This window comes from Larus michahellis, chromosome 6, assembly GCF_964199755.1.
Source record: "Larus michahellis chromosome 6, bLarMic1.1, whole genome shotgun sequence".
Taxonomy (NCBI): domain Eukaryota; kingdom Metazoa; phylum Chordata; class Aves; order Charadriiformes; family Laridae; genus Larus; species Larus michahellis.
The window spans coordinates 6124729-6138213 of record NC_133901.1 but is presented as its reverse complement, the minus strand read 5'-3'; the positions used below and the strand labels follow the sequence as shown (position 1 = coordinate 6138213).

At 45.4% G+C, this 13485-nt stretch overlaps 1 protein-coding gene across 7 annotated transcripts in view; it reads left to right on the top strand.

Annotated features, from left to right (window-relative positions):
• The window catches only part of LOC141744403 (uncharacterized), a 36456-nt gene that overhangs the window by 20304 nt on the left and 2667 nt on the right, over positions 1-13485 (top strand). For all 7 annotated transcript variants that reach the window (XR_012587434.1, XR_012587433.1, XR_012587432.1 and 4 more), the window contains exon 9: positions 1514-1615. The gene's annotated coding sequence lies outside the window, so the exon portion shown is untranslated. The remainder of the gene's footprint in view (positions 1-1513; positions 1616-13485) is intronic.

The following is a 13485-nucleotide window of genomic DNA, read 5'->3' as shown; positions in this document are numbered from 1 at the left end:
CGAAAGGTGTCTGAGTTTTTGAGCATAGTTGTGCGGCACTGAGAAGTCCTGCACAGCGCTGTCTAGGGGATATAACAGCATGTACAGGTCTCTGTGTCCTTGCCATAACGGGTAATTCAAGAGAAGAAAAAGGAACTCCTTTTTTAACCAACCCTGCTGGAAACTTGGTATAAATTATTACAGGTCCGAGCCTGCGCTCCTGTGAAGTAGTGCGGGTTCTCCAAGACCAGGCGTTTGGGATCGCAGTCCCAAGGAGGGAGACGGGCCAGGGCAGAGGGAGTTTTTGTGCCTGGGGAGCCTGAGCAGGAAAGGGCTGGTGAGAGGGTTCGTGCTGGAGAGAAGCCAGCTGGGCTGCGGGGATACACCGGAGGGGCAGGTGGCTGAGGACTGCCTAGGGCTGGAGGAGAGCACCCAGCATGGGCGAGGGCTGGAAAGGCCGTGCTGTAACAGAGCTAAGGAGGCACCCTCCAGCAGGACCTTTACAAGGTGACGCCTTGGTGGTCTAGAAGATGTATCGCGGTGCCTTCGTTGTGACTGATGCAGTGCACACTGCAGAGTTATCTTCAAGTTTAGAACTATAAACATGGCTGGAAAGCTAATGTCTTCTGTTGTGCGTACCAGAGGAGAAAGTCCAGGTGAGTAATAAAAGCCCCAGATATCCCAAACATCTACATTCATAGCAAAATATAATGTGACACCATAAATTTGTGTGTGTATTTAATGTCAAGCAACTTCAAAGTATGTGCAGGCTAGACAGGGCAGGAGAAGGACCAGGGTTTGGGGCTGGTGGGGTTGTTTGCTTAGTAAATGTATGTATATAGCCACCTCTGAAAGAAAGTAGGTATTTTTAAAGATAACTACAGTGAAAGGTATTACATGACAATATTAGGAGAAAACAAAAATCTCGGTTTCTGTTTCTAATTACAAACATCTGTGTATAATTGAAAGCCATTTCTCCCTCTATAAGCATATCTCCTCCATGTGCCTAATTCCTCTGAAGGGCAGGAATCCAGTATGGATGCTGTAAGGCCCATCATTAAGTGAGCTGGACTCCCGATGTGCTCATATTCCAGTTGCTACTGGTCTTCCTGTTACTCCCTCTCCTCCTTCCCCCCTGCTATAAATTAAAAAATATGCTGCCCTCCAGGCCTGGGGCCCATGCAGCTTTCTCCAGATATGAGGCAGCCCTCCTAACGTGGGAAGGGTTTTTGTTGGGCTCGCTGGGAAGCTAAGCACAGAGGTCACCCATCTCCTACAAAGCAGAACGGGTGACGGGCGTATAAATAACGCCCAGATAAGAAGCACAGCGAGCTACAGCCGGTGGACCAAGACATCCATGGGCTCTGCCTAACAAGGTAAAACTTGGCGAACTGAACTTTGGAGCCTCCAAAGAAAGAGTAGATGAAGGGCTAGGGTGTGCACGGAGTGGCTGGGAAGCGGGGATCGTTGAGATTGAATTTGTTTTGTGTAAGTGCTTTGCCCCACGGGACTTAACTGTGATCTGCTCCTCCAGGCTCGGCAGGTTTGCTGAAGCCTCAGTTCTTCCTAATAGTCCGAGGACAACTAGCAACCTATGAGTGGAAACAGAGGAGGAGAAAACACGGTGCTAAATGAGGTAAGCTAATCATTACGCATCTTTTTGTAGGCTGTAAAGTTGGGTTATTAATTACTGAATGTGACTTTGCTGGAGAAAAGCAGCTGTTAAACATGTTTCTTGAAAGACTGTATGGCTGAAGGTTAACACTCTCCTGGCATTTATCTGTTTTCCAAGAGTACTGTCTGCTTTCCACCGTGGGCCAGCTGCTGAGACACCCTCTTTGGCTACCGCGCTGTAAGTTACGGGTGCAGTCATGCTGGGCGAGTGGCACGTCTTTTGTGCTGTGGCTTTAAATCTTCCAGAAGCAGACTGATGCCCTGTTCCCCTTCAATCTCTGCTCCTTTTTGTTTTGGAGTGAGTGATTTCTGTGCCTGGGAAGTACGCTGTGGTAAAGAGGTATATTTCTGAAGCCATCTACCTGAGCAGAATCGTGCCTCCTGGGAATAACTAATGGAAATTCTTGTGCTGATGATGTATGGTACCCAAATGTCTGTTCTCAAAGCTCTGTGAGGACTGGAGTTCCCTTAGGACTGGTCTGAATTCATCCTTCTTTCTCCAGCCTTCTTGTGTAGTTTTAATTAAGCTGTAATTCATCTCTTTCTTTGAAACAAATTGTTTTTCTAATTTACTTGGAGACGCATCCTTTAATTTGAGATGGGGCGGTACGGATGGCGTGCTGTTTGCCGTAGAGCCAAGGTGCAATCTTTCAAAGAAAATGAATAGGGTTTTGCAGATACATTTAGCTCTTGTCCTTCTCTAGAGATAGTTGAAGGGCAAATCTGCCTGTCACCAGCTGGTACATGGTTCATTCCTGAAGAAGTAACTCCCTTAGAGCTAATTTTAGTTACTATAGAATCTCCTCTTACTCATTTCAATCTATAATCCTGTTTTAACAAAACCCATTGATTGGAAGAGAAGATATTCAGAGAATTAGTGGCTTATCTATTAGATAGATGTCTGTATGAGCCCTGCAAACTGTCACAGCAATTAATATTGTCTTAGCCAAAATAATATGACCTGGACTATCCAACAATAAGAACTGTAGAGAGAAGAGCAGCCACCAAACCCTGGCCAATAAACCGAGGGCAACTGCCAAAAGTTAAAATTAATTAGAAAAATAATACGATTTTTTTTTTTTCTTCAGTGGAATGAGCTGCAGCCAAAAGAAACACAGATTTCACAGAGAAACACTGAACTTTTTGACAGTAATAATCAGGTGCAATTTTCTGCTCTTCCTCTCATCCATAAGCCCTTCTGGGTCTCCCGATGGTTGATTTTTTGCTATCAGTGTAGTCTGTTGTTGCCAGCCTGAAAGAGATTCCCTGAGGTAGCTGGCTTTAGGCTGCAGGCTTAAAATGCCTTTTTCCCACTTTGTGCTAATTTTGGGGGGAATTTTTGGTGGAAATTATTCTTCCAGGCTTCCTGCAGGCCTAAAGAATTCTGTTTCACAGGATGCCCAAAGGAATAAAATCTCTTTACTACAGCGCTTCTTAAAATTAAGCGGATGCTCGTTTTAAAGGTCTCTCTTCAGACTCACAGGGCGCCGTTTCTGAGCAGAGATACTGAGCTGCCAACAACTACTGCAGAGCTGAGCGCATTCAGCTCCTCAACGCACCCCGTGTGTCTCATCACAAACTCCGTCTGTTGCACTTTGTTTAACCGTTTCTTCCTAGAAAATCGTGAAATTCAAGTTTCTCCCCACTAGTTTCCCGCTTCAAATAAAGTCATATCAATGTCTCCATTCCTCGGTTTGGGGGGGGGGGGGGGGGTGTTAGCAGATGGCCCCAGATGCTGCGTATTTGCACTCATCCTGTAATCAAGCATCTTTTTTTCCTGCCAAAGGCAGCTGGGCTTGATTGCCTGCCTCGCAGGTGTATCTTGTTTCTGGAGTACACTGTAGTGGTCAGGACAAGGCGACTCAGAAAGGTTGTGGTGAGTGCCACAGCGGAGGGCAGTTGAGGTTGGAAAGGTCCCTTCTGGAGGTCATCTGGTCCAGCCTCACCCAGGTAAGGGGAGATCCTGTCCCCAAAAGCCTTCTTTGCCCAGATTGGTAGCACAAACTGATGGGTCTTACAAATGTTTGAGATTTGGTACCGGTTTTCTCTGTTTTCATATAATCTCTGTATTAAGGAATGCATTGGAAATAAGCTGCACCGAATGCAGCACTAAGCTGTGGTTTGAGAGCAGTGTTTAAGTGATAACGTAGAAGAAATGATAGACTCTATTTTGCTCGGGTATCGGTTGACAAGCTGAAAGGGACTTCAGATAGTAGGTATTTACCCAGCGTTTTTCCTAGATGTAATAATGTCCATTATAGCTCTTTCGTTTGCTCAGCTGCCAGTGGGGATCAGGATGTTATACACAGGGAAAAATAGTTCTCATAGTCTGTTTTTGAGGGCTTTTGTTGTTAAGTCTTTATTGTCTAATGGAGAGTCCTGGCTGCTTTAATATTATACAATGTCTTAGCTAATTCAGCCCTCTGTATTTCCTAATCCTTTCACAATGAAGAAAATATTTTTTTCTTTTGTTGAGCGATACCAGAAATCCCACTTACAACAAAAAGCAAAGCTAAAGCAAAAAAAAAAAAAAAAATTCCTGTAAAATTAAATTGAATGCTGTAATACTGAGAAGGCATTTCAAAGCCAGCAAAGCCTGTACAGAAAGGTAACTCCAGCCAGCAACTGCCACCTGTAAGAATAGTTTTAAAGTTTTTCCACATTTTTCCTGCTCTTTTCTTTGACCTTTAGTTCAAGGCCATCTGTGCTGAGCAGCTGACTTTCCTTGGTCCCTTGAGTGGCTGCTGAAGATAGGCTTCAGTATACGTAATGAGGAACAAAACCTGTTGGAAGAGTACATTTTTAAACCTTCCCCCTCCCAGATAAAGTGTGATAAAACTAATTTAGCCCTTGAAGGAACAAGTCCATTGGCCCTTTGATAGCTGATGTAATTCCTGATAACTTATTGTGCTGTATGAGTTGGGAAAACAGGTTCAAATGTCTTTTGGAGGGTAACAAGAAATCATTACCAGAAAAAAAAAATGCTATGGAAAAGGAAAATAGTTGAAAGATGAGGCAGAAAGAGATGGAAGTGCCTGCCTGATATGGGTTGTGTGAGGAGGTTGGCAGCTTGAAGGGGGGAGCGGAAGGCAAGTGCCGAGTCTGGGGAGAGGATAAGGTGAAGAACTTGGCTTGAGGGAAAATACATTCCGGCTTTCGGATGGTTTGGCATCTCAAGGTTTCAGGAGTTGGTGCTTTTCCCCGTCAGATAAAAAGGCCTGTTTTAATTTCTTTATGTGAAGAAGTAGGTGGCAATGGTTAAATGTGAGTGTTGTTTCTGGAACCGTGGGGATTTATGTAATTTATTTGATTTTACCTCTTGTTCCCGTAGACGTTTTAGGTACGGCCACAAAGTGCTAATTTGTGTAGGTCCCCTGTTGGCTTTTATTGTTGAATCTGGAGGATGGCACTATGCCCCCTAAGTGAACAGCCAGCATCAAAACAAGTTATTTGTATGGTAATCCAAAAGGAGATAACTTATTGGCACATGCTAGGTTTCTGGCATACAAGGGTGGGTAAGTCTTCTGCCAGCAAGCTAAGGAAGCAGCAAAGCTACTTATATTTGCAGGACATCTTGCATATTAATATGCATTTTACCTCAAATTCAGCCATCCTACCGTTTCAGTGAGCACAGCGCAGGCACCAAGGTCTATGTCTGAAATATGCGTCTTTTTCCTCTTGTAACGTATTTTGTAGCACCACAGTTGCTGCCAATCTTATTTGATGACTGCCATGTGTTAACAATTTTCCCAACACAAAACCAGGCAGCTAACGCTGCACCTCTCCGCTTTCTTTAGGCCCTGGGCTGGGGCACAGATTTCAAGGCATGCGGGAGCCCTGCTCCCGTTTCGATCTGTAGCCTTGTCACAGGTTTTTCTGGTTGTTTTCAGGCAGGCTGCTTTCGCCCTCTGCGCCTCCCTCTTTAAAGTGAAGTGATACCATTATTAGTGAACAACTTGCTTGTTTAAAGTATCCAGCTGTTTGGTAGAGAGCAGAACGCATAAAAATAAATGCCACAATTTAGAGAGGTGTTTGCGCGGTTGGACTGACTGATGCTATGTTCACACCAGCATCCTCCTCACTGCAGCTTTCGGGGGGGTCAGCCCTGGGAGGCTGGAGAGCCTTTCTGCCCATCTCCCAGTATTCTGGGGAGCAGATATCATATGGGCATGTCCTTACCCACGGCTAATGCTCCAGCTCGTGGTTCCCTGTTGAAGGCCGGGGCTGCTTGTGCGTGGGGGCGGCTGTTTTGGGGCAGGAGCTGCCACCCCCAAGGAGCCAGTCCAAGGGATGGAGGCTGCGGCAGCAGCAGCGCCTGAGAAGCTGCTTCTTTCCAGAGGCAAAGCTGTCAGGACTGACAGGTTGTTAGGGATTCATTTTCACTTATGAGCCATGAAATAAAGCTCATCTCCCCGGCAATTTACTACTATGCAGTCCCATTGATTTTTATAGGAGTTGCCCAGTGTTTCATAGCAGAATGTAATTCTGGGGGTTTTTTTCTCGGACGTTTCTGATTTGCCTATCACTCACTTAATGGTTCAGTCAAGAGCCCACTGAGCTTTTTATAGTATTTAAATGGGAGACATTAGCATAGCATGGATGCTTTAATGCACTTATATATGAATCTTTAATATATTCTTATTGATCAAGTCCTTGTATGGTAACAAAGTGCTGTCCTCCCCGTTTACGCAGACAGAAAACTGAAACATAGAAGGAAAACTAATTGCAAATGGCATATGTAGGATTTAGCAGCAAAGACTCGAAACCGCGCATCCCAAAGCTAGCGTCCTAATTCCAGGATCATCCTCTTTCCTTTGAGAAGGTTTTTTGCTACCGTTTGTAGGTTTCAGAGTTTTTTGTGCACATGAAGGAGTCTTGTTGTGCCTGTATCTCTTGGCTATTTGTTATGCACTGCTGTGTTTAGTTTGGTGAGGCTTAATCCTGCTCTGGGCTGAGTCTTGATTTACAATTAGAAGAGAATTGTTGCAAAGGAGCTAAATCAGGTCCTAGGGTATAAAAAGCCCTAAAGGCAATTATTAATTTATGAGTTTTAATTGTTGGTAAGGTTATGCGAGCAAGTGGAAACAACTCTTGGGGTCATTAAAAAGCAAGAGCAGATTTATTGACTGATCGGATGTCAATAAGCTTCCCTTACAAGCGTGGACATTGTATCCTGTGAGGGAGTTAGAACGGGCAGGGAAGGTATCTGCTATTGCTAATACAATATTAAATAGAAATCCTCTCTACTTAATCCTTTTATTAGGTATTGCATTACTTCGGCTGTTGGCGTGTTTGCTGCCTATTGGTAAGAGCAAGTAAAGAAGCGGTCTGTCATCTTATGAGAACATTGTAAATGATTTGTCTAAAAAGGGACGAGGTATCAATCCCTTCGCATCAACGCTGTGTGAGAGGTGATACCAGTATGGGCCCAAATCTTGTGAGGGATGGGGAAAATTTTCTACAAGTTCACGGTTTTCTGTCTCTGACAGTTAGATGTATGCCCTGTCTCGCAGGGGACGAATGCAGTTTGTTGGCTGGCGGCTAAATTATTGAATATGGATCCGGTAATAGAAAATGTGGAAGGCCTTTATGTCCCCGTGAAATCAGAAGGAACTGAACAAACCAAGCCCCTCCTGGGAAGGCTGAAGCCTGTTTTCTTTGTTTCTCCGTGTTTTCCTTGCATGGGTCCGCTCTAATGAAGTTGGTGGGCTGTAGAGGGGGAGCTGAGCTCTCCGGGGGGGGTGCAAATCCAGCCGCTCCTGCCAGGCTTGCCATGGAGATGCAGGGTGGAGTTGGGTGGCTGTACAGATGGGCTGTTAATTAGTGGCTGAGTGATCAGTAAACAGAAACAGACAGGCAGGGCTCTGCCGGCTCCCCTGCAATTCTAACCTGGCAGCTGCTTTGGCTTCTGGGCACAACTGTCCCAAGAAAACAACGTCAGAAGGAAAAATACCATTTCACGCGGGCAAGGAAACAAAAACTATTGAAAACTGGAACTTGACTCTGCACTTCTGCTCAAGGTGAACGCCGCTTGCCGCAAGAGGCGCGTAGAGTAGCAAAATTCAGCTGCCTGTGACCAGAGCAAGAGACTATGCAGTACGAGCAAAACCTGCGGACCAGGTTCGGTGTAAATGTGTATTTGGCATAGACAATCACAAAAAAAAAAAAAAAGATTAGCAATTTGTGAAATTGTGGTTGTTCTGTGTTCTCATGAACCAACTGAGCAAGGCATGGGATCGCCAGGTAGAAAGAACAATGTTGATTTTTCCCTCATGCTTAAAATACAGTCAACCCATGCTAGATCCGTATCCCTGCATCTGCGGTGCTGTACCTGGTGTGAAAAAATCCACATCTGTAGCACACCAAAGAGAACCAAGGAACTCTTCTAGAAAGCCAGGGCTCTTTGAAATATTTGTGAATCTCTAACAGTTTTCTATGACACGGAGAAATTTCAAACAATCTCCTCTTTTCCGTACTATAACAGTTAATAGTTTACGAGGTGAGAAACCTTTGCTCTCCAACAAGATGAAAATGCCCACTTCTTTCCTTCACTCCTTGCGACACTGATTCTAAGTCCTATAATGCAGGTGGTCCACTAATGACGCGGATTAGCTATTTGCAGCTCAAATTTTGAACTTAGGTTAAATTAATGGTAAGGTTATCTGCAAAGGGCTTAAATCCATGAGGCTCCATAAAGCAGTTTAGTGCATAAGGGGAAGGCTTGGGGTAGCAGTGCCATTTGTGCGGATACACCTGAAGAAGTGGAAACCCAGTCCTCTTTAAGAACAACTGTTAAAGGCAGGAAACCTAAATAGTATAAATAAAACCAGGGTAAGAAAGGAGAGGAAAACAGTGCTCTGTGTCACGTTTAAGTAATGGAAGACCAACAGTTTTTCCTGTTAACTGAAGCAATACGGCATAAAGATTTGTCTGGATGGCGAAGGTAGCGGGCACGAAGGTAAATTGGGAATTTAATGACATTTGCTGTGAGGACAAGCCCTAAGGGGAATGTCTGACAGCGTGGAACCACCGTGCGGAATAACCTGGTGAACTACTAATTAAATTACAGTTAAAATCAATATGGAAATCGAAGCAAGGATAGAATCTATGGCATATTCTTTCCTCAAACTTGTACTGAGTCACCTTGCTTTGTAGCAGAACCACCAAATAACCGGCATGATCCTTCAGGGTTTTTTTTGGTTTTCGGGCTAGCAGAGCTGAATATGTCTCCTGGCAGAGTTTATGAATCTCTGTACAAAAACACCAATGTGAAATTTCTTTCTAAATAACTTTTCTATTATCTTTAAACTGCAGAAGGGTATCAGGCTGTCCAATATTCTAATTTTAAAGAAACTTTCTCCAGAATAAATCTCAATGTCTCTTCAGGAATAACATGGTTTGTGGCTTTGCACATTTATCACTATGAATTATAATGCTTCTACAAAGACTTACTTAAACTACAGCATTATTTTCAACAAATTTATTTTAAACCCCATCAAAATATTGATCTCGAGATTGCAAACATCTCAACATTTTTTTGTTATTGCACCACATCCCCTAATTTTACAAGCAAATCGATCTGATAACGTGGCCATCTGACATGTCAGTAAAACAAGGAGTGGAACCATTTCCATGTCTTCTAAAGCATCTGGAAGCCCAAGGGGTGTAAAGGAGTGCAATTGTCTCTTCTGTGCCCCCTAATGTTACTGCTCTTCAGTAAAAGAGGCCGGTAGGATGTAGATATTCATAGAATTGTCTAGGTTGGAAGGGATCTTTAAGATCATCGAGTCCAACCATTAACCTAACACTGCCAAACCCACCACTGAACCATGTCCCTCAGCACCACGTCTGCCCAGCTTTTAAATACCTCCAGGGATGGTGACTCCACCATGGGATGGTGAGTCCACATCCTCCAGGGATGGTGATTCCATGGCCTCTTCTTCTCCTGTCACTTGGGACGAGGGACCGGCATCTGTCTCTCTACCCCTGGCTACCCCCTCCTTTCAGGGAACTGTAGAGAGGGAGAAGGTCTCCCCTCAGCCTCCTTTTCTCCAGGCTGAACACCCCCAGCTCCCTCAGCCGCTCCTCACAGGACTTGTGCTCCAGACCCCTCACCAGCTCCGTTGCCCTTCCATGGACCCGCTCCAGCACCTCCATGTCTTTCTTGTAGTGAGGGGCCCAGGAAGGTCTAACGCAGATTGCAGGAGAAAGGCAGTAGCTGGAAACTCAGAACTAAGCTCATCTACAAGAGCCTTTTGCCCAAGGTTCAGGTAGATACAATTCAGCATAAACTATTTGTTAATGTAATATATGTTCCTGTATACCTGTATATTCTTTACACCTACCTGTGTAATTTTGAGGTAACGCAAATTGCTCCATGGACACTAGAGCCAATGAAATGTGGTGTCGTGTGGGTTTGTGTCCTTCATCCCTGCACCTTTTCTGGTGCAGTAACCCTGGCAATGTCTCCAGTTATTCTCCTTCTGCCCATCTCTTCTCCTCCCTTCCCTATCCCCCGGTTCCCAGCGGCACTCCAGCACGATGGCTGCTGCTGAATTAAGCTCGTCCTTCGTGGCTGATAAAACAGCTGTGCTGCTCAGTACCTGCCATGAGGTCACTCTCAAGCTTTCAAAGGTGTAGCTGCTGCAATAGGCATTTGCATATGTTCATTTCTAATACCTGTTGGTTATTCCTCTGGTGAAATACAAAACTCCTTTAATCTTTCTTAAATATCAGTTTCCTGGCACTGGCCCTGGTTAGCTGTGATTTAAATACGGCAGTTTTCATTGGCACCGCTGTTGCTCTTAGTCAGTCATGCTGGAGGTGTGCCGAGGTGTCTGGCAACAGTCCACCTGCCGTTTGTGCTCCGCACCGACTTCTACATGAATATCCTGATCCCCTCTGTCTTCCCAGATACAGATTTTTATTCGGTGGCGTTACAGTACAGAACTACTAGTAAAGCTAAATTCCAGGTAGGATTTGTTTGAGTGTGAGGACGTTGTTTGGTATTATAAACCATCTCGGCTTAGTATATAGGAGCCGTCGCGTTTCTCACCTGTCACAATAAATGACCGGCAAATTGGCTCCCGGTAACGTTGGGAGGGCTGTTCGCATCCAACCTGCAATATCTCCTGTACGCAACCAGCGCAGGGCTTCTGCAATCGGGAGGCTCTCGCACGGGGCTGACCTGGGTTATTCACCACGATTACTACTTTAGAAAGGTCTTTGCGGCTCCTGCCAGGAAAGATTGAGCTTGTCTTTTCTACAGGGCAGGTAGACGCTGCAGGTCTTACCGTTCTCTTTGGCACCAGTGGAATAACGTATCCCAAATAGCCTGTGAATTAATTCCATAATCTCATTTTTACACAGGTTTGGCTATTTTGTTCTGATGAACAGCCTACAATATCATTTGTTCATTAATTAAGGATGCTGCCTTTTCCAAAAATGCCACCTAGGACTTTATTTTTTTTCTTCCCTTGGCAGAAGGCAGTGTGTAAAATTCCCTGTGAAGTTTAACCTTTCATTAAAGCTCACCTTTTTTATCTACTTCAATTCATAGCTAAGGTCTTAATTGCACCTCATGGACAAATGCAAAATGGTTGGCTTTGACATGAATATGAGCTCTTTCAGGAGAGCACCTGTGCTAACTTATTTGTGATGTAAACCAAAATCCTTGATTTTTGACATTTCCATTGGATGCTATGCAAATTTATGGTAAAACCCAGCAGCCTTTAGAGAGATACTAATGTAAACACAGACCCTCCCATCTGCCCGACCTCTGATGCATGAGGTCCCCTAATCCTGCCTTCGTGGCAGCGGTTTTTATGGTAGATATTTCTGTTCATTTGAGAAAATAGAGGTGGTGGAGCCGGGGGTGGCTGTGGAGCCACATCTCCCACCATCTCAGTATCAGGAGGTACTGCTGGGCCAGCCCTGGCCATCTTCTTCCGGTCTTTGACCCCGTCCTCTGTGTGAGGGAGGTGTGATGAATTGCATAAGCCACCTGTGTAATGCTGAAGACTTGAAGATTCTGTGATTCCCTACAAACATTTAGGAAACAGTGACTGATTTATCACAATGCTTGTGGCTTGCTTGACAGCTAGGCTCCAACTTGTGGCACACCACAAGAGCTTAGGCCTGAAATTTTTCTTTACACAAAAGGTTTTTCAGCAAGCACATCCTTACAGTTGTCTAATCCCTCTTGGAAAAGGACAAAGAAACATAAAGAAATCACAGAACAGCTTGTTGGGTACCTCTGATCCAGAGTCAACATTTTGGTTTTTCTCTAGTATCAGATCATAGAATCATAGAGTGGTTTGGGTTGGAAGGGATCTTAAAGGTCATCTAGTTCCAACCCCCTGCCCTGGGCAGGGACACCTCCCGCCAGCCCGGGCTGCTCCAAGCCCCGTCCAGCCTGGCCTTGAACCCCTCCAGGGATGGGGCAGCCACAGCTTCTCTGGGCAACCTGGGCCAGGGGCTCACCACCCTCACATAAAGAATTTCTTCCTGATATCCAATCTAAATCTACCCTCCTTCAGTTTGAAACCATGCCCCCGTGTCCTATCGTTACACTCCCTGATAAAGGGTCCCTCCCCATCCTTCCTGTAGGCCCCAGATGCAGGGAGAGGTTTGTTTCTTGCTGCCGCCTGGAGCAGAAGAGCTCCTACAGAGTTCCTAAAAAGCACCATGACAGCAGGTTTTTATAAAATGTGACCAGGGAATCACAGAGGCTGGGTGACCAAAGAGGGACGCAGAACCGCCCGTGCTTGGCGCAGCGGGTGCCGATCGAGTGTGTTGCCTGCAGAACGGCAGAATGAGGGTGGTCGTTGCTTAGGGTGGCCAAGGCCGTTCTGGAGGTCTGTTTTCAAACAGAGAAACAACTGATCCGAGAGTTTTGGTGGCAGGGGAGAAATCTCATGTAGGCGCCAAGGGCTGAGCCGTTCCCAGCTGTAGTCAATTTGAGTCTTTTCTCTTTACCGCCAAAGCTTTTTCCAGCGCCTGTGACTCACGTGTTTGTAGAAATCAAAGTTGCTTCAGTTCAGTCAAGCACCGACCGTGGTAGGGTGGTGGGCAGCAGGAGTGGGACTGGATGAATTATTCCGCAGGCAGCAATGGCTTATTTTATGAAATAAAAGAAGCTCTGGGGAGAAACTTCCCAGCTGTTGTAAGTCTGTAGGTGGCACCTAGAGATGGATGAGTTGGCATAGATACGTGAGCAAGGGCGCATTCGCATCTTGGCATGGTTGGTTGGGAAGGGGGCTCCTACCCAACTTGAAGCAGCAGAGCTGTTTGTGGGCATCCTGTGAAAGTCCGTAGGGACATGGAAATGTTGGGGATCGTGTCAGTTAATCACTAAAGGCAACTCTATGAAAATGACAGCTTTTCTAGCCAGTTAGTTCCGTGGTGGACATTCACTGGAGGGTCTGCTTCTGTGGCTTCGAGGGCACCACGAGTGTTTTCCAGGCAATTTGAGATGCTGTGGTCACGTATGTGGCTGACATACATAGCACTTAGGATGAAAAAATGTCCTGGTAGTTTTGCTACCCCTGCAATTTTGAGGGAGCATCAATTCGTCCAGTTGAAATGTAGATATGGAGCTAAGGAAACGCATAGGCCCTGGCTGACATCAGAGATGATGCAAGGGAAGGCCAGGAACTCACATGAGCAAGGGCTGCAAGAGTAAAACCACGAGAGATAAGGCCCAGGTCAAAAATCTGTTGCAGAATGTTTTTTGAACCGATAAAACCACTTTGCTGTGTGGCTGAAAACACGTGGAAGATACAGGTTAATATTGCTGATCGTGATGGGAAGGCGCAGCAGGACTCTGGGGCT